Here is an 18,297-nt window from a genome sequence, read left to right on the forward strand (position 1 = left end):
TTTATTTTATAACCAATTCCCAGACCATCTGATGCAAAAAATAGCCTACATTAAATGTATACTTGTTTGCTTCAGACTTGTATTTCAAATAAGTAAGAAAATATGTATTGTGGTGCACTTAGGCATCATTTAAACATTATATTTATTATCTTTAATTTAATGTATTCATGGGAATGTTTTACATGATCTATACCTTTGATCAACATGGACCGTATTAAAATATACACTCTCTTTACAGCTGGTTGATTCCAAAAACTCGCTTGCAGCTGTTCTATGTGTTGCAATAGCAGCAAAGTGTTTTAGCCAGAAAGATGATATCAGTGATGAGAGTTCAGGTATGTCTCAACAGACCAGTTTTGAGATCCCAAATGTCAGAATAACGTCTGCAAGCAAAATATCCACATATATAACATATGATGCAGTGAAATCATTGCTGACAGACATCAGTGCTTGAAACTCTTGATATCTTCTATCTGAATGCATTTCATTTAGACCAAACTTGCTGAATGGGAGGTACAGTGTGACTTGGTAAACATGAAATTTGATGTTAGATTTTGTTCCGAACACACAGTTGGACGTTTAACCCGTATTATAGCATAAATGGACAACAGGAAGTAAGGCCAATGTTTTAAATGAAAGGCCTGATTACGACATATTTTCTATGAGCCGTAACTCCTCTGAAGTTTCCTTTGGTCTCCAGAACATGTTGTATATAGTTAATTTGGTGAGAAGATTAACAATTTATGCTAAAACAAAGTAAAGCCATTTAAATGCTGGTTTAGACGCTTGGACTGGAATTCAGGGCAGTGGCAAAATCCCCTGTTTGAACATTGTTTTATTTCATCCCAGGAGAAAAAAAAATGCCTGAACAGTCAGAATGTGTAGGTCTTTAGGTGTGCAAGAGTATTGTAGTTTATGGTATAAGAGTATTAGAGTATTAGAACATAGGATATCTCTCCACCATAAAACAAAATGATCATAAAATAAATAGCAAAAATAAAAATAGCATCTAGATCTCCAGCCAGATCCACGTACCTGTTTAATAGTTACCGCGGCATCAGTACACAGGAGTATGGGCCCTCTTGTGGTGAAGCTGTGAAGTGGTATCGTTTGGCTTCAATAAAGAATCTTTAATCCTTAATTAGAAATGAGATCTCAAAATTAAATGGTCATTCAGTTGGTAGCTACCTGTCAATAACAATGTAATAAGAACCTCAAGAATAAAAAAAGTCAAATATTACATGGTAGCATTATTGGCTTTGTCCTAAATACTCATAGAACAATGTGCCACATTCTCAATTACTTTTAGGTTCCCAAATTTAGTCCTGGAGAACAAAGAGTGCTCTACAGTCTTCAATTTATAGAGAAATTCACTGAAAATTTGCAGATACCAAAGAGCTACATATATGTATATGGGAATCACTCTAGACAGGTCACCAGTCCATCGCAGGGCAGACACACAGACAAACACACTCACATTCTCCAATTCACCTAACCTGCATGTCTTTGGACTGTGGGAGGAAACCGGAGCTCCCAGAGGAAACCTACACAGACAGAGGGAGAACATGTAAACTCCACACAGAAAGGACCCCTGGACACCCAGCGAGGAATCGAACCCAGGACCGTGCCGCCCCCTGGCAGTACAGTTAACATTAAACGCCAGCTTTATGGCACAAGAATGATTCATAACATATTATGTATATTTTCTGCATGGAGTCTGTGTATATGCTCTGATGCAATCCTGTTTGGGACATGGCTAAGCCAACATGCCATGGGAAGAATTATCTGTGGTTATGACAGCAGTCATTGATGTGTATCATTTCGGTGAATTACACCAGAATGATAACCCACAGCAATGCAGCACTGGTTAAATTTAACTGACTGAACTGAAAACATTTTAAAATGCAGATGAAGCCATGTCTAAGTACTGATGTAAACTCACAATAGCAATGTCAGAAACAGCTTGAAGATTGTTTTCATTTGATGAATATTAGCTAGATTATGTCAGGTCTGCTATGCTGTACATAAGCACATTTTTTGAGGTAGTTATTGTTCTGTGTGTCTGTGAATAAGTGTGTGTTTATGCATTCCTGACAGTACATAATTGGTTCAAAGTGTCTGCTGTTCAAAGCAAATTAACTATCCCATGAGTACTTGTTTCACACTGTTTCATATGGTGAGCATGCTGTTTTGGCATATGATTTTTTATCGTTTTAACTGATGTTATAAATCTCAAGACTAAGATTTTGCTAATAGTCCAATAAAAAATAAAGCATGCACTGAATTCTAAATAAGTTCAAAGATTTTCTATTGATGTTTTCATATGAGGTCATACTTAGCTTGAATTACAGTAAAATATAAAGTCTATTACCAAGGTAAACACCTGCAGTCATAATACAGATATAGAATGGATGAATGCCCAAGCAAGAAAGAGATGACTTTGAGCAGTTTGGCACCACCTTGTTCTTTGTAATCACATTATAGGCAAACAGTAGATGTTGTACTGTACTGCATTCCAAAGTGTGGGAAAATTCATCTCAGCTGTTCTCTGAGGTGAAACATTGGAATCTCATTATTTTATACAAAGACAATATGCATGAAAAACAAACAAATTCTGTGTTTTTTTTCCTTTGACACATTTGCTTGATTTGTTTACAAAGTTATTCTGACTGAATTTGTCCTACACTCTTTTGTATTGCTGCCAGTATACACATACATGCTACAGACATTGATGCAAACCAGCACACATATGCACACTAATAACTCACCCAACTGCACATGCATATTTATAGTGAGATCTGATTTGCTGACGTGCAGTTTATTGTTTGGAGGGTCATCCAAATTATCATTGTGTTAAGCAGTGGACAAAGAACAACACTTTTCAGTTCCATCTCATAAACTAGAAACACTAGATCTATTGTCTCTCTTAGCAAGAATGGAACCCCTACCAATTCTGACAAAAACACAAATAGCCTACAGAAAGACATAATGTGAGAATATAGCTAATTTCAAAACACTGCATTTTTTCTGTGCATGAAACCTGAAATTAGAGGTGTGATTTAAAACTGAAATGGGACTATAGAAGTGAATATTTTAGGAATCTAGGGGGGGGGGGGGCGACTCATGATGAATCTGCAGTTTCATTCATTCATCAGACGGGTCTGTGTCTAACGGTTTCACCAGACAACCTCCCCTTTTCGCCAAGATTAACATTTCACATGATCGCTCCTGACAGCCTGCTTTCCTTCATAGGGCCTATGAAGTATCACCAAAAAAGGACATTCTCCAAGTCAGTTCTGGCCGCTTATTCGACTTTTCAAATCTCTTAACATGCTGGTATTTGTATTCCTTCTCGCTTTTGCCAGCTGACGGATTAATTGTAAATAGACATTCCAGGCGTGACTTTTTCAGGAAGAGTCGAGCCCACCCTAAAGTGAGGTATCTATCGCTAGGTGGTGAGAACAGACCCTGGACAAAGCGGAGAGTTTGCCAGCTGTAAAGGGTTTGTGCTGTAAACACTAGAGATGTACTCGATCATTTTAAAGGGAGGGGCTTGCCATAGTCTGTGCTCTTATTGAATTACTGTAGTAGCTCTTCAAACGACCGAACAGTCCTGTTCACCATCTCACTTTGGTTGTTGATTCCCACACCGTTACAAGAACATCAACTTTGTTCTCCTTTTGAGCAGGTAAGATGTGTGTTCGGGTCCTTTACTTTTGGCAAGAGGGCTCTTATGAGCGATGAAAACAAAGTTTCCTTCCGCGCATATTGTTCCTTTGGTTTGAAGAACGTAGTGAACAAACTCGTATACCAGCAGTTTTCTGCACCCGTGCAAGCTTAGAAACAATGCATATTGGTTGCAGAAATAAACGCACATCGCTAATGAAGCTTCAGTTGTCTAATTTTGAGGATATTTCTGACAGTGATAAGCCACAGGCCCTTTGACAATGAGGGGGTACATGTCTTTGAGTTTTTCAGAACTAAAAAAAAAGAGAATACTAATAAGGTATACAATGCAAAGTAGATATTTTTTAACTTAGCAATTCTACCAAAGTAAATAACCTGTTCCATTATTTACGTTGTAAGAGGATTCAATTGCCGATTCAACTGCTTTTTGTGAAGAAGCTAGTAGCTAGTTAGAGTGCAACCAAACTGACAAGTCACTAAATGACCAGTAAAACTTGTCATATGAAGTGTAAATTTTTTCATCATTTCGAGAAGTACGACTCTAAAGTTACTTATAGTAACAACTAAATAGTAAAGTTTATTAACAGACATTTTTGACCTGAATAACGTTTTAGGTTCTCCTTGTAGGAAAGATCATATTTGTACTAGAAATGTAGCTCTGTAGTAATAAGTAACCATATTACAGTCTTATCAAGTCTAATATTTGTACTGGTGACTTGTAGATAGTCATCATGGATGTATGGTTAACTTACTGAATAACTGGCTGTATACCAGCATGCACAGGAGGATGATGGGACAAAAGAGTGAATGGAGTAGAAAGAAAGATGAGGGAACGCATGGAACAATGGAAATGACAGAGCAGCAGTGTGATTTTCTAGTTATGAGGCATCTACCAAAGATATAGTAGCCTAATGGTAACAACTGCTTTGATGGATTAAAATGTAAATAATAGTTATTAAACAGACAGCTAATAAGAATGGATGGATGGGAAGAGGAATAGAAAAGAGAGAACTGGGGCAGATTGACAGTATTAAGCAAAGTAGTTTAAAAGTGTAAATATATGGTAGAGGAGCTTTAATAAAAGAGTCCAGCTGTGTGAATGAAGGTCAAGATGGATGGCGAGATAAAGAGAGAGTAGTAAAGAGAACAGGCGATTAAGTTTGTCGTGGAAACTACGAGGAGTATACTGACTTGAAGCATAATTTCTTGAGCCAGTCTGGCTACAAACCAGAGTAATTTGGAACATTGTGACGTTATCAGCTGCATTTGTTGGAACGAAGGAAGTCTGAATTTTTGAACATTATATGAGCCTGCCACACAAAACAATTTGGAGTATTGCTCAGAAAAGTAATAACAACCAACTTTAGTATGGTTTGACAAAGAAGAAGAAGAGGAATTATGCAAAGAACAGTAAGTTGGTTTTTTAAGCCAACTTAATGAAGTGGCTAGTTGCCACTACAGGTGTGGTGAGCCTCTTGAAATTTCATTTGTCCCACATGAAGATTTTTAAACACAAAGGTCAAACATAATGTTGGTCTTAAAACTTCCAGACATTCTCCATCCAGTGTTTCACAAATATGTGGCCTTAATATAATTTAAATTCTGATTGTTATGCAACAGCGCCATGATTTCAACACTTTGATGGCATTGCCTCTGGCTGTCTAATTAACTATTTACAGAAGTAGTTGGTCGGTGGTTACAGTGGTTAAAAGGTTACTACAGAAAAAGAAAGTTTTTTCTTTTAAGAATGGTGACGTTTTCTAGAAAAGAAATGGTCTCACTATGTGAAAAAAGGCTAATTTTAGTTACACCTCAAGACATTTAGCTTCAGATTCAAGTACAGATGCCCCTAGATAACACTGAATTTCTCAATGTTTTAGTCAGACAGAAAGTCAGTGAAGGGAGAGACCAGTGCAACAACCTCACTTTACCAGGGTTTTGTCAGTGGTGAAGTATGATTATCCAACCTAGCTTTGATCCTTGGGTGGATCATAAACCTTGCAAATTATCTCAAAAGACTTACAGGAACATAGCATCACATAGTGTAGCTAAGGGCACAGGCCTTTGTTACAGTGGGCCCCATTCTAGCATTTGATGGCAAAGCTTTTTTTAGGGCATTGTGAGATACATAAGCCAGGCCTGAGTCACACTTGTGGTTTCACACAAAGGCATATTTCAAACGAAACTTAAGCCTAACACCACTGCTCTAGAGCCAGTAGTGACAACAGTGTTGACCTTAAAGGGTTACTGCTTAATGGACAGCTACTTGCGATGTGATGAGTTAGTCAAACACGTGGGCATGCCGTAAAACTGCAGTTGTACACGTAACAGTTCAATAGAATAACCAGTAGTAAGTCAGCACATCCAAATCATATCTCTTCAAAACAACACACAACCCTTTGAATGTCTAATGAAAGTAACAGATGGTCCATAATGCTTTTTCACGGTAGAAACGCCAATGATAATGCTCAGTAGGAAAATTTGCCATGATCATCAGTATACCTCATCCATCATTGTCAATGACATAAATAGTACAGCAAGAAAGCTTCAATGTAAAAAAAAACAAAAAAGTGACAAAAGATGAACATCAGTTGAACACAAGGTCAGTCCTCAAGTTCTTCACAGCAATGACCTCTTCCCTTGTCCTTTGAGAAGCTGTTTGTTGATTAAGATTAACGCCGTGATGCACACTCATGAATCTCTAGGGATTTCCTGCATATACAACTTACATATGTACATACAGTCATATAGTTCCATTTGTTGTTGAAGAATGTAGGAATTGGCCTCCCCTGGGCAGTTCTAGTTGTACCCGGTTGGTTCACAAACTCCCAGAGAGCCATAGAGAGCCAATATGAAATTGCAGTAGAAAACTCCTGCAAAGCTTACACCAGTCCCTAATGTCAGTTTTGAAAAAGGCAATGCTAGTAAATTACAAACAAGTCCCTCCTCCTGAACGACATCACCTGCTGATGCAGCTGGCATGGTCAGGACACCACAGCACTCTCAGCATCTATAGCTACTTACTAAATACTGCCCAGATTTGGCTGAGCCTTTGCAAAGGCTAAGAAGTAGTGGGAATAGACTTAAAAATGTTCCAAATGAATGCATATCATCACAAGATTCTGCTTTTATACACTTGCGTGGCACCTTTAATTCAGCCACTGAAGGCATAGGCAGGGGAAGTCACAGTTAGCCACCAAAGCCACATCTTGGTGAGGCCTTCTTTGCAACCTACTGCAAGATACACAAGAGTTAAGACTTTGGTAGAAGTTAGGCTAATCTATTTAATAGTTCTGCAGAGAAGAATGTGCTTAGGGCTTAGGTTTAGTGATGCCATAACACTTTGAAGCACTCAGTAGTGTCGTCTTTAATGGATATGGTGTTTTTCCTGGCTAGCTATCGTTCCTCTATTTCTTCCCAAAATATTTGTGGTGAACGATGGCCAGCTATGAACATTCTTGTAGTGTTTAATCTGTCTCTATTGTGGGGTTTGGGGAGGATGGCTGGAAGGGACTTTGGGGAATGAATTCTGCCTGCTGTGCTGTACGTAGCTATCATCTCATACTAGTAGTCATTAAAGAGGCTAATGGCTAATGGGATTGGGACAGGCTACTGTACATTCAGCTAGAACTCCCCCAGCTTTTGAACCAGATAACCCCTAAAAGTTACACAACAGCCTGTCTGCAACATCCACCAACAGTCCCAGGTTTCTACAGTTCTGGGTCACCAGTGGAATCAAGTCTCCATTCCTCAGCAACAGACCAAGTGGGTTGTCTGAAGCATGTCACCATTTCTTCACTTATCCTAGGATTCGTGCAGAGAGCATTCTAGAGAAACATCGGTCTAAAAGAATCCCCAAGTACGTTGAGATACCTCAGAGATAAAGTGCATAGCAGCATTCCAAACCATGCATCCTTGCCCACATGATGGTTGTCAGCATTCTTGGGCTTGATCTCATTTGATCTCCTCATGTTCAGTTCCAACCAGTAAGGTAGAGGAGACTGTACGGATGATGAAAGTGGTGCTCTGTATTCTGTGAGCAAGGCAGGTTGGTAATTGGCCATGAAACTGGATCTGATAACAGCATGGTGTTTGGAAAATATGAGGGGAATGCCCTAGCCTTATAAGGAACAGATTGAACATGATGACAGATGATTGGAATAGCCTCTGGAATGCACAACAGTACCCCTCTCTCTTTCTCTCCCTTTCTCCCTTTCTTCCCTTTTTTTTTTCTTCATGTCCCGTTCTTGCGTTTTCTCTTTCCCCCTCCCTGTGTGTATGGAGTGGTCTAGAGGTACTCTTGTGCGGTGATAACAGAGGTTTGGCAAGGGCTGGGCCGGAGCAGGATGTGGAGATCACTGCCCTGTGTTTCCGGAGTCTGGTGGCCTCTGCACTCTGACTGAAGCATGAAGATAGCTTGGAATGGGAAAGAGTGGATGATTGGGAAAATGGCAGATATATCCTCAGAATAGAGCTGAATAGGATGAGCTAACATTTGATCAAACTGCCTTGAGCAGATAATAAATTATGTTAAACCGCTGTTAAATTTACTGTTTTGGTCTTTTATTGTTCTGGGGCTGCTTTTTTCAGTCCATTTATTTGTCACTTAAATTGCTGTTTGTGACTCAAATTAGGTTTATGACTTTTGATAGAACCACAAAGCTAGCTCACATTTGTCTAAGCGTGCTTTGATGAGTTTTGATAATAGTCTTTCTAATATGGTCTGACACTTTTAAAGAGGTTGTTTGTGTCTGCCACTGGTTAATTTTTAAATGCTCACATATTTAGCTAAGTGTGCTTCGTGCAAAGCTAAATATCTGAGCATGTAATTACAGTAATTCATGACTGGACAATTTAATTAGCAAGTTTGCATTAGTAAGGCTCTCATTAAAACTGTTTTTAAAGCATTTTTTTCCAGTTTATGTATTCCACTGATGTACTAAACTGCATTGTCAAGGATTGTCCTCAAAATGTGGTGAGAGAGCATGTTAGTTTACAAGAACCTCCGCTCTAAAAATGACATCATTTTTTTGTTCTTCATGTTCTCAAATGTATCCAAAAGAGAACTCGGGTAAAGAAACAAAAACGTTTATTCTGGACAACTGTTGTGAAATGTTCAATTAACTTTCACTCAGTGTGATTGACAAAAGGGAGAAACCTCAAGGGGTCATAGGACTTAAAGCTTAGCCAATAACATGCTCCTCTAGTGCTTTGAATGTGATAGCATGTAATTTCAGTACACTGCATCCAGAACCACACAGACCATTTCATAAAACTGCGATTTTGGTCTTTTAGAAATATTGGACCTGTTTAACTCAAAAGTTGAGGACAATCAAGAGATGGTGTAGAGGGCATTCCTCAAATGTGAAGTAACAGCGGTGTGAAACTTAAGCTCCTGTTTATTTAGGTCTCTGAAAATATGCTATAAGTGGCTTGCAGATGTTTTGTTAGCAATATATAAATCTGAAATTCCTCTCAGCTCTCCCATTTGAATGTGGAACCACCGTGGCTCATGTCCATTTTGTAATTTGACTTCATAATTCTGTTTGTTGTTCTTCATCTGGCGGGCCGCTTTTAATGGAAAAGTCCGGCAAAGCCGGGCTGTGCTCAGGTTGCCTGGATCACAAGTTCAGAGACTTGCAATAGGCCACCATTGCTGTGTGAAAATTTCTCGTGGGTGATGAAAAACACTGAGAGATAATCTCTGCTCCTCGCACTGTCTGAGAGTCACAGTAGATCAGCTGCTGCCTAAAGCCTTGGGGCTGCATTCAAATTAACTGTCACTGAATCCCTGTTCAGACCTTTAAGTTTCTGTCGTACAAGTGGTGGCAGCAATGATGTCTCATTGTACAACTTTTTACAAAAAAAAAAATTTTTGAAAAAAAAAAATAGAATCTTTTTTCAATGATTCTCTTTTGTTTTAGTGACTATAAGTCATGTGTCAAGATTTTCGACTGATTAGATGGCGTGGCTTTATTTGAAAGCATGTACTAGCTTTGATGCTGTAGGGCTATGATAAACGTTTCAGCTTATTTGGCTGTTTTAATAAATGATGAGTTGGCTCAGTATTAACTCATCATTGTTAGTGCTTATGGCTTACAAATTTAGTGTGATGAGTCAGGCTGAAAAAGAAAATTCTTTCCTCCTTGTGTGACTATTCTCCCTTGACACATTAATGAACCATTCCACAGTCTTAGTCTCACAGGCTTAAATCTAAAATCCCTGTGCTTGCCTTCAGCCCCAAGGCTAACATGAGGGGTTCATCAGCTCAAAGCGTGTGTGGTTGCTTGTGTCCTTTATGTCCTCCCTCAAAGATCACTCATGTCAGTCTCTTTTTATGACGAAATTTCGTGTACAGTGTCACAGTGCGGGACTTTTTGCCGCCAGGCCTCGCGTCATCTGATAAAACAAGCACAGGAAATGTCTCTGGGAGTGCATTTGCTGTGTTTTTTTTTTCTCAATCCTCTTCTCCCTGGGGAATCACGTGCTTTATGTTTCCGTGGCCGAGGAGTCTTCGTACTTGCTCTTATTCCCCCTCAGTGCTCAACCTACCACAAGCCACCTCACAAACACACCTAATCAGAGATGTCAAACAAGCCCCATTAGAAATCACTTTAAGGGACAGGAAATGAGGACTTACGGGACGTGAAGCGGCCGGTGCGTGATGCAAATCCAGAAGCACGCATAAAAAATGTGCTTGACCAGAGTGAGGTCATGTGTTGACAGAAAGGCACTGAAGCGGAGGGGAGGAACGGTGTGTGTGTGTGTGTGTGTGTGTGTGTGTGTGTGTGTGTGTGTACGTACATGTGTACGTGTGAGTGCATGAGTGTGTGTATGTGCCAGAGAGAATGAGTGAACAAGGAGGCCATATGTGAAGATTTCGTGATGAGTGTTATTCCTGGTGAGAGACAGCTGAAGAGAAATCACGCGTTTAGGTGAAGAGTGTTCCTCTGTTTTTTTTTTCTCTCTCTGCTTCAATCCTGGAGACACACTGAACTTCCCCTTCTCAGTCTAGCCTAGCACAGACACACCTGGAGCTGAGAGAAAAATGCAGTTAGCCTCACTCTACCACACTCTATTCCAAACTCTCTGTTTCATGCATGGAGATTACTCTGAGATCTCCATAGAGCTTTTCTATGCTTCTCTGAGCATATTAGTATTTTATAGAATCAAAGTTGATTTGAGGGCAGATAGACAGGAGGTTCAGTTGAATTTATGGATGAGGTAAGGGATAAGGAAGGTTAGGTTAAGACTATTGGCCCTAAGAACAACTTTCCCATAAAAGACCAATGTGCTTTTGATAATAACTATATCCTTAGCAATACAGTATACCTCATCGTGAAACACTGACTGTAGTAATCCATATGGGAATTTGTTCACCTCTCTGAAACACTTTATGCTCTCCAAAGCCTTACATGGTCAGAGTCAAATACAGACACACACACACACACACAGCATAACCTCTAACCCTGAGAAGCCAGACAACGCCGTTTATTTACTCAGCCTTTTCTCAATCAGTTCTGCAAACAAGACAATAAACTAATTGAAAGGTTTACAATGAACAGAAGCTCTTTAGGTGTCTGAGGTCTCAGTAGTTTTTATAGTTATAGTTTTATAGTCTATAATTTATAGATAGCAGTTTTTAATATCACAGGCAACTGGTACCACCTTGGTCGCATCTAAGTTCTATATGGTGCGAGTCCTGGAGTGTACAGTGTGCTGAAACTGTGCATTGTACTCACTGTAATTGTGGTAATAAAGAGCACTCATGTCCTTGCTGTCTACCAAGTGGTAATGGGAGCAGTAGTAATTGTTTTAGAATGTTTTTATGGAGTGAACACTCCCCTATAATCAGAAGCATATTCCTGCATTAACATAGGAGACTCTGAGGGCAGTGAGAGAGCGGGAGGGAGGGAGGGAGGGCGGCTCAGGAATGTATTACAAGCACAGCGAGAACGCACCCTTCCTTTTTTCTCTCTTCTCCACATGTCACTGCATAGGTCAGGGAGAGCCAATTAAATCTCATTTAATCTGAAGATCAAAGTCTGATATGACAGTCACATTGCAACCCAACCCCCCAACCCATAAAAAACGTATGTGTGTATTAGAAAGAGTAAGAGTTTGTGTAATGTAAGATTGAATGTTAAATCAGTATAGATATCACCTAACTCCAGTTGAAAATCACTCCTAACCCCAAGGACAGTTCAGTCTCCTCAACCTCTCTCTCTCTCTCTCTCTGACATCTGGTACCTCTGACACCTTGATCCTAGTGTTGGGATTAAATGTCTTTCCCCTCTTGTTTTGAGAAAGAATCTTTGTCACATTTATTGTTAAAGTGCTCATCTTCGGTTGGTCTGGTGGTTTTTGGTATGCTCACTAAGAATACAGTGATTTTACTGAATTGCTTGTCTTGTGTAGCAAGTTTGAAAAACTGTGAAGATCTGTTCTAGGAAAGGGCTTCATGGATTCTGTGGACATTTGCATGGGTATTGTTGTAGCATGCCTGCAGCCTGTCTGCTCTAAAATGGTTAGCGATTTACCAGTTTGAATGTGTACTTCAAGACTACTATGTTATGTATATTTAATGGTGTTGGATTGTTGCTAATTTTTTTTTTTTTTACCATACTCTGTATTTTTTTAATCAAATCTTTATTTTAATTTTTTGAGGAAAAGCCTTAATTGTGTGGTATATTTCTTGGAAATGTGTTACTGACCAGGTATTTTCAAGGATTTTGAAAATACAAGGTCATAAACTTAATTTTAGTGTGTGTGTATGTGTGTGTAGAAGTAGACATCGAAGTATTTTATTTGTTACAGTTAAATGCAGAGGCTGCACTTCTCTGCAGCCTCTGCATTTAACCCATCCTAACACCAGTGAGCACACACACACTAGAGCAGTGAGCACACACACACGCACACTATGAGCTAGTGGGCTGCCGGCACCCTGGGACTAACTCCAGGTCTTTTTGCCAGTGCCTTGGTCAAGGTCACTGACAGGAGTACTAATCCTAGCATGTCTTTGTGGTGGGAGGAAACCGGAGCACCCGGAGGAAACCGACGCAAACACGGGGAGAACATGCAAACTCTACACAGAAAGGACCTGGGGCAGCTGGGATTACCCAGGGCCTTCTTGCCGCGAGGCAACAGTGCTAACCACTGAGGCACTGTGTGTGTGTCTGTGTATGTGTCTGTATGTGTGTGTGTGTGTGTGTGTGTGTGTGTGTGTGTGTGTGTGTGTGTGTGTGTGTGTGAGAGAGGGGAGAAAGAGAGACAACTTAATCAGCATCCTCAGTTAGAGTGGTTGGCACAGGAGTGAGTCTTACCTCATAAGAAAAGTGTTAGGAGTGCTTCAGCAGAACAATCACTCACATTATTATTAAACATACAAGGTCTGTGTTTCTTAAGCCTGAAGTTTTATTACTCTTCAAGTGCTATCCAAAAGTAGCACAAACGATGACTCAACCTGCCTGCTTTAGCACAGGGCAATAATATCAGTCTAATATGGGAAAATGATCTTATTTGTTTGGAAGCTCTTCTCTTTTGGCAGACAGTCCATTATGACGTGTACAATAATCAAATAAATCATTCTATCTTTGGTAGAGAACAGAAATGGTAGTAAAAAGACATCATCATGCAGGCCTACCACAGAACTGTCAACAGCAACAACCTATATAGTAGCCACACTGTAACAGCTGTCAGGCATAACTGCAAACAGTCATTGGATCAAGGAGTTGTCTGTCTGTTTATTCAGAACACAATGGGGGCACATTTGCTAGTGGAACATGGATGGATCTTAATCACAGCGCTAATAATGCTAATAACTCATCTGATTAACACAGACACATATAAATGGGAGTGAGCTCAAAGATGGCACTATCAAGACTTTCTTGGCTTTTGGGCCTGAGTGATGTTTTTTGAGAGGGTGACGGCTTGTTATGGTTGAGGGATGTAATGAAGTGTGTGTGGGTGTGTAGAGGCGGGGTTTGGGGGTTTGCTTTAGCCAGCTGGCCTCATTTTCGAAGTGAATGCAGCAGCAAAATGAGATCAAAATTGGAGAACAATAGTCATTTGTTAGGGGGCTCCATGTCTGCCAGGTCTGATGGCTGTCATGGAGTAATGTGTGTGTCTGTGTCAGTGTGTGTGTGTGTGTATGTGAGCGCACACTTGTATGTGTGTGTGTACGCTTAAGCACAGTTCTTTGACAGGCATCTGCGAGACCACCTGGTATAATAGAGGCCATTAGTTCAGGTTAGACTTAATGATCAGTAATGGCATTCCCGTCACCTTGTGTTGAGAACTGAGGCCTATTCACCTTGAGAAAGCACTCGGTCATGCTCAGAGTCAACACAGGCACTGACACACAGCGAAATGGCTGCTTTGTGAGTAAGTGTGACATGCAAGTGTTTTCATCAGGGAGATGATTGGTCTCCCTCATGGCCTGAACTGGGAAAAGATTTGGAGGTGCTCCCGTAGTACTTGCATTCATAGACTAATCTCATTCCCAGTTTGGCCATTAGCTATAATGAGAGAACCCCACACAGAAACCTGAAACCACTCCAGCTCGCAACCCACCTCCAGAATCCCAGCGTTCAATTAGGTACAATTTCATGCCTGTCTGACGTATGTTATTCCTATAAATGTAAGGATTATACCGATTGAAAACCTTAAATCAATCTGTAAGGTCATGGTTTATCTAGATTTTCTACATTGTAAAAAAATTTCCTTCTCCAATGGAAATGCTTTGCTGCACATTATTTAATCTCACGAAAAATATTTTAGATGCTGTAGGGACTGAAAAAAATTTCTCTCACAGGACTAGGAGAGAGAGAGAGCACACTTACGTATCATTCAGCTCTTTTTCCTAGAACTTCTGGCAGTCTTCGCCACAGTGAAGGAAAAGAAATGAAAGATTGTGAGGCTTCCTGAGAAAAGAACAGCTCCTCAGCCATACAGCTTTCATCCATCCTACCGGCTGGGTTGGTTTGACCTAAAATGACGGCTTGACTTGTCATTTCATTGTAACCCAAGAGAGTAAAATGAGGGGGAACGCAAAGCCATACTAGGAACGTAACTATAGAAGGAGAAGAAGATTCTTGTTGAAATATCCACTGCCCAGGGAACTGAAGCATCCATCCAAATCCAGTGAAACTGAACATTCCATTGGAACCCATATTTAGGTTCCAGAGCTTTCTTTATTTCATCACTGTACTCTGCTCTGTTCTTTTTTCTCATGTCACGGCAGAAGCAGCGAAACCCCCAAGACCGGAGCCGCGAGAATGTTCAATTTCATTTAAATGAACTTGGCTGACTTTGTGGAGTTTACTGAATTAACAAACTTCAGACTGCTCTGTCCTGTTTTTATCACTCTATTGTTTTGTGACTCGGTGAGCGTTTAGACAGCAAAAAAGGATGACATACCTGTAAAGCGTGGTATAAAGCTTTTGTCTCTAGTCTCTATACCTCATGGGGTGGCCACACAGAGAAAGGCAGATTCAAAACACTGGCTCTGTGCCATTCTAATAATAACAGCCAGAAGAAATATGCACAGAAATGAGCTGTGGTAGCATAGTAGAGGAAGGCTGAGGCACGGGAAAGGGTGCTACACTGACACAGGAATGTGTGGTCTTAGACTTGGCCCACTGCACAGACTCCTTTACATGAATTGCTCATCTTCTACTTTAGAGACTCACTCACACTGACACATAAGTCTACATCCATCTTCGAGTCGCTGATTTAATTATATATATTCTACATTTTATCGAAAGGTCTACGCAAACTCTCTGTTACCTAACGCAGAGCAAATTAGGGGCCTAGGTTATTGTTTGATTATAGGCACTGAAAAAGAGGGAGAATGGAAGGACTTGCACGCTAAAGTAGATTTGTATTGCTCTCTGAGCACTCGACACGCTTAGTTAAGTATAAAGGCCATATAGAAATGATCTGTCCCAGAGCTCTCTGAGGCACTGAGAGACAGAAGTTTGGGCTCAAATGTTACTTAACTGCATTCAAGTAAAGCAAAAAAGAAAAAGAAAAAAAAAGACTTCAAATGGAAAATGGTGGCTGTAGTGGCCACTCTGGTTTTCTTCATGCACAAAAGGAACAGTAGAATAGTAGGAACTGACCATAGAAGAGGCCAAGCTTTTAAGAGGTCCAGTCTCTGGATGGGTTTCTCTGTGTCATGGTACGGTGGTTGCGTTGTGTTGTGCTAAAGAGCTATATGGCTTAACACAGGGTTCTAGAGCTGTGACCCCGAACAAGTGCACTCAATTCTCGCTACATTTTCCTCTCCCTCTGTCACTAAAGAATCCTTTGCCAGCTTAATTCAGCCCTAGCTTTGAAGGCTAGCTCCATTTTTCATCTACTCTGTTAAGGACTGTGTTCAATATGTTCCTCTGCAAAACATAAGCGGGGTTCCCTTTGTGAGGCATACTAAAACGCAACAGTATACATGTCAAGTCCGTATAGTGTACTGTGACTAATGTCTTTGAGTGAAGTCCCTGTTTGAGAAGTAGAGTCTACATGTGCCTGTCTCTCCAAAGGAATGTGATGCTTTCTTCAAGAAAAAGATTTTTAGACACAAAATACCACTGAAGTCCTCTCTCGTTCTCTAACTTACTTCAAAAAGCACATTCCATTGTATGATATACAAAGGTCTGCCCTCCTAAGTGACTTCACTGATGATGATAAATGCCCTTGCGAAGGGAGAAATGTCACTTTTTGAATGGGTAGCTATGACGATAGCTCACCCACAGGGAGCACGTACTTTCTCACAGTATAGTTTGTGCAGCGGTCACAAATGAATCATACGCAAACATTTTTAAGGTTCTGGGGGTAGGCACATGTCACACACATGCCCTTTGAGTGCAAATTGTGATGCTGTGCGCACAGACTGCATGCCTGACATTTATGTTTCCATGTACGGTATAACAGGAAGACTTGTCTCCCACTGTGATGTAGAATGGGCTCTTAAATCACTCTGGTGTTTCTATGCTTTTTTCCTCCTTTAGTGATTTTTATCCAGCATAGAGGCACCGTGTACATTATTTCGGCTATTAAGGGAACTTGTCAGCAACCTTCAACACACACATTTTCATAAGATATGCAACCTTGAACACACACTTTTTTTTTTTTTTATAAGACATACCAGGAGCCCCTTCTGTTTTATGAGAAATACATTTTTATGTTCAACTGAATGTTCCAGCGAGCCATGACATATATGGTGTCTACGGCAGTGAACTGCACAGTAATTATGTGAGGAAAATCAAGCAGCTGAACTAGGTCTCCAGAGCTCAGTTTGTCTGGCTTGAATGAGACCCTGCTTAATGTCCGGAACCTGTCAAATCAGACCTCAGGACATGAACTCGATCTTTGAGAAACCTGCAGAGACTGTCATCTTTTTGGAGACTTCAGGTTGAACTTGGAAAAGAGACAACATATGAGAAGGTTTTTTTTTTTTCTCAATAGTGAAACTTATCAGCATAATTGTCTTGTTGGGACTTGTGATTCGATTTAAAACATAAGCTGCGTTTGAAAAAAAAAAAAACAAAAAACCTTGGTTTCCTTTGCATGGGCCTCCGACATATGAAATGTATGTTTCTGGAAAAATTATTCTGAGCTCATCCAGTATGAAAGAGCCAGACTCATACTGGTGATGATGGATAATCAGGGGAGAGGTATGTAGGAGAGAAAGAGAGGTTCCCAGAAGAGTCCAAGCAGTCGAATGACAGGAGGAATCCTCATGTTCTCTGGAATGAGACTTTATATAGCCTAGAGTATGCATGTGCTCTCTCTTCCTCTCCCCATCCATCACTAATATGCGTGCAGTGCACGGACATCACTCAGTCATCATTTGTGAACAAATTTCTGCATCTATCGGCTGTGCTGTTGCTTCCTCATCAAGGCCCTGTTTGCTGAGCTTGGTGGACAGCTCGGATATTTGGACAGGAATTTTTGCAGCCTTACATAACAGGAGATGGAGCCGAAGGCTAAAACCGCTCAGTCTTGGACAAAAAAAAAAAAAAAATTTGCCAGAGAAGGGGAAAAAAAAACGTTTCAAAATTATTTCCTCAGATTTCTGCCCATCTAGTTTGTATGAATCGAGCAGAACAGAGTGTGCCATTACACTAAGTGTGTGAGATGTAGTGTGTGCATCTGATAGAGCTAGCCCAGCTCTGCCTCTGTGGTTAGGGTGTATGAGTACAAGAGCTGTATCGCGCCACACAGCATGTTATGAAGTTCTTTTTTTTTTTTTTTTTTTGCTTAACTTACGGGAAAAAGGGAGCTTTTCTTCTTTCCATATTTGGTCATGTGGAGCCAGGCCAATAGGCAGCAGTCTTTTGAAGCCATACAAGCATCTCAATTTGGACATTCTTTTTTCTCTCTCTCTCTCCCTCTCCCTCTTTCTCTCGCTCTCTCTCTCGCTCTCTCTTTTTTCTTTTCCAAAGACCTTGAATGCCAGTACTAGCTGATAGTGGTGCAATCTTTGGCAACTCAAAAGAGGGCTGTTTAAGGAGCCGTAATAAAAAAGGCAATTAAGTTCAAGACTGTTAAAGTCAAACAAGCTCAGGAGCATGCTGACATTTCACTTTTAATTCTGTGACTACAACTGTC

At 40.4% G+C, this 18,297-nt stretch overlaps 1 protein-coding gene across 1 annotated transcript in view; it reads left to right on the plus strand.

The window, feature by feature from the left end:
• The first annotated feature begins 3,592 nt into the window (after positions 1 to 3,592).
• Positions 3,593 to 18,297, plus strand: part of cald1a (caldesmon 1a) — a 39,972-nt gene continuing 25,267 nt past the window's right edge. The window contains exon 1 of the mRNA XM_030774662.1: positions 3,593 to 3,688. The gene's annotated coding sequence lies outside the window, so the exon portion shown is untranslated. The remainder of the gene's footprint in view (positions 3,689 to 18,297) is intronic.

Source organism: Chanos chanos, chromosome 1, assembly GCF_902362185.1.
Source record: "Chanos chanos chromosome 1, fChaCha1.1, whole genome shotgun sequence".
NCBI lineage: Eukaryota > Metazoa > Chordata > Actinopteri > Gonorynchiformes > Chanidae > Chanos > Chanos chanos.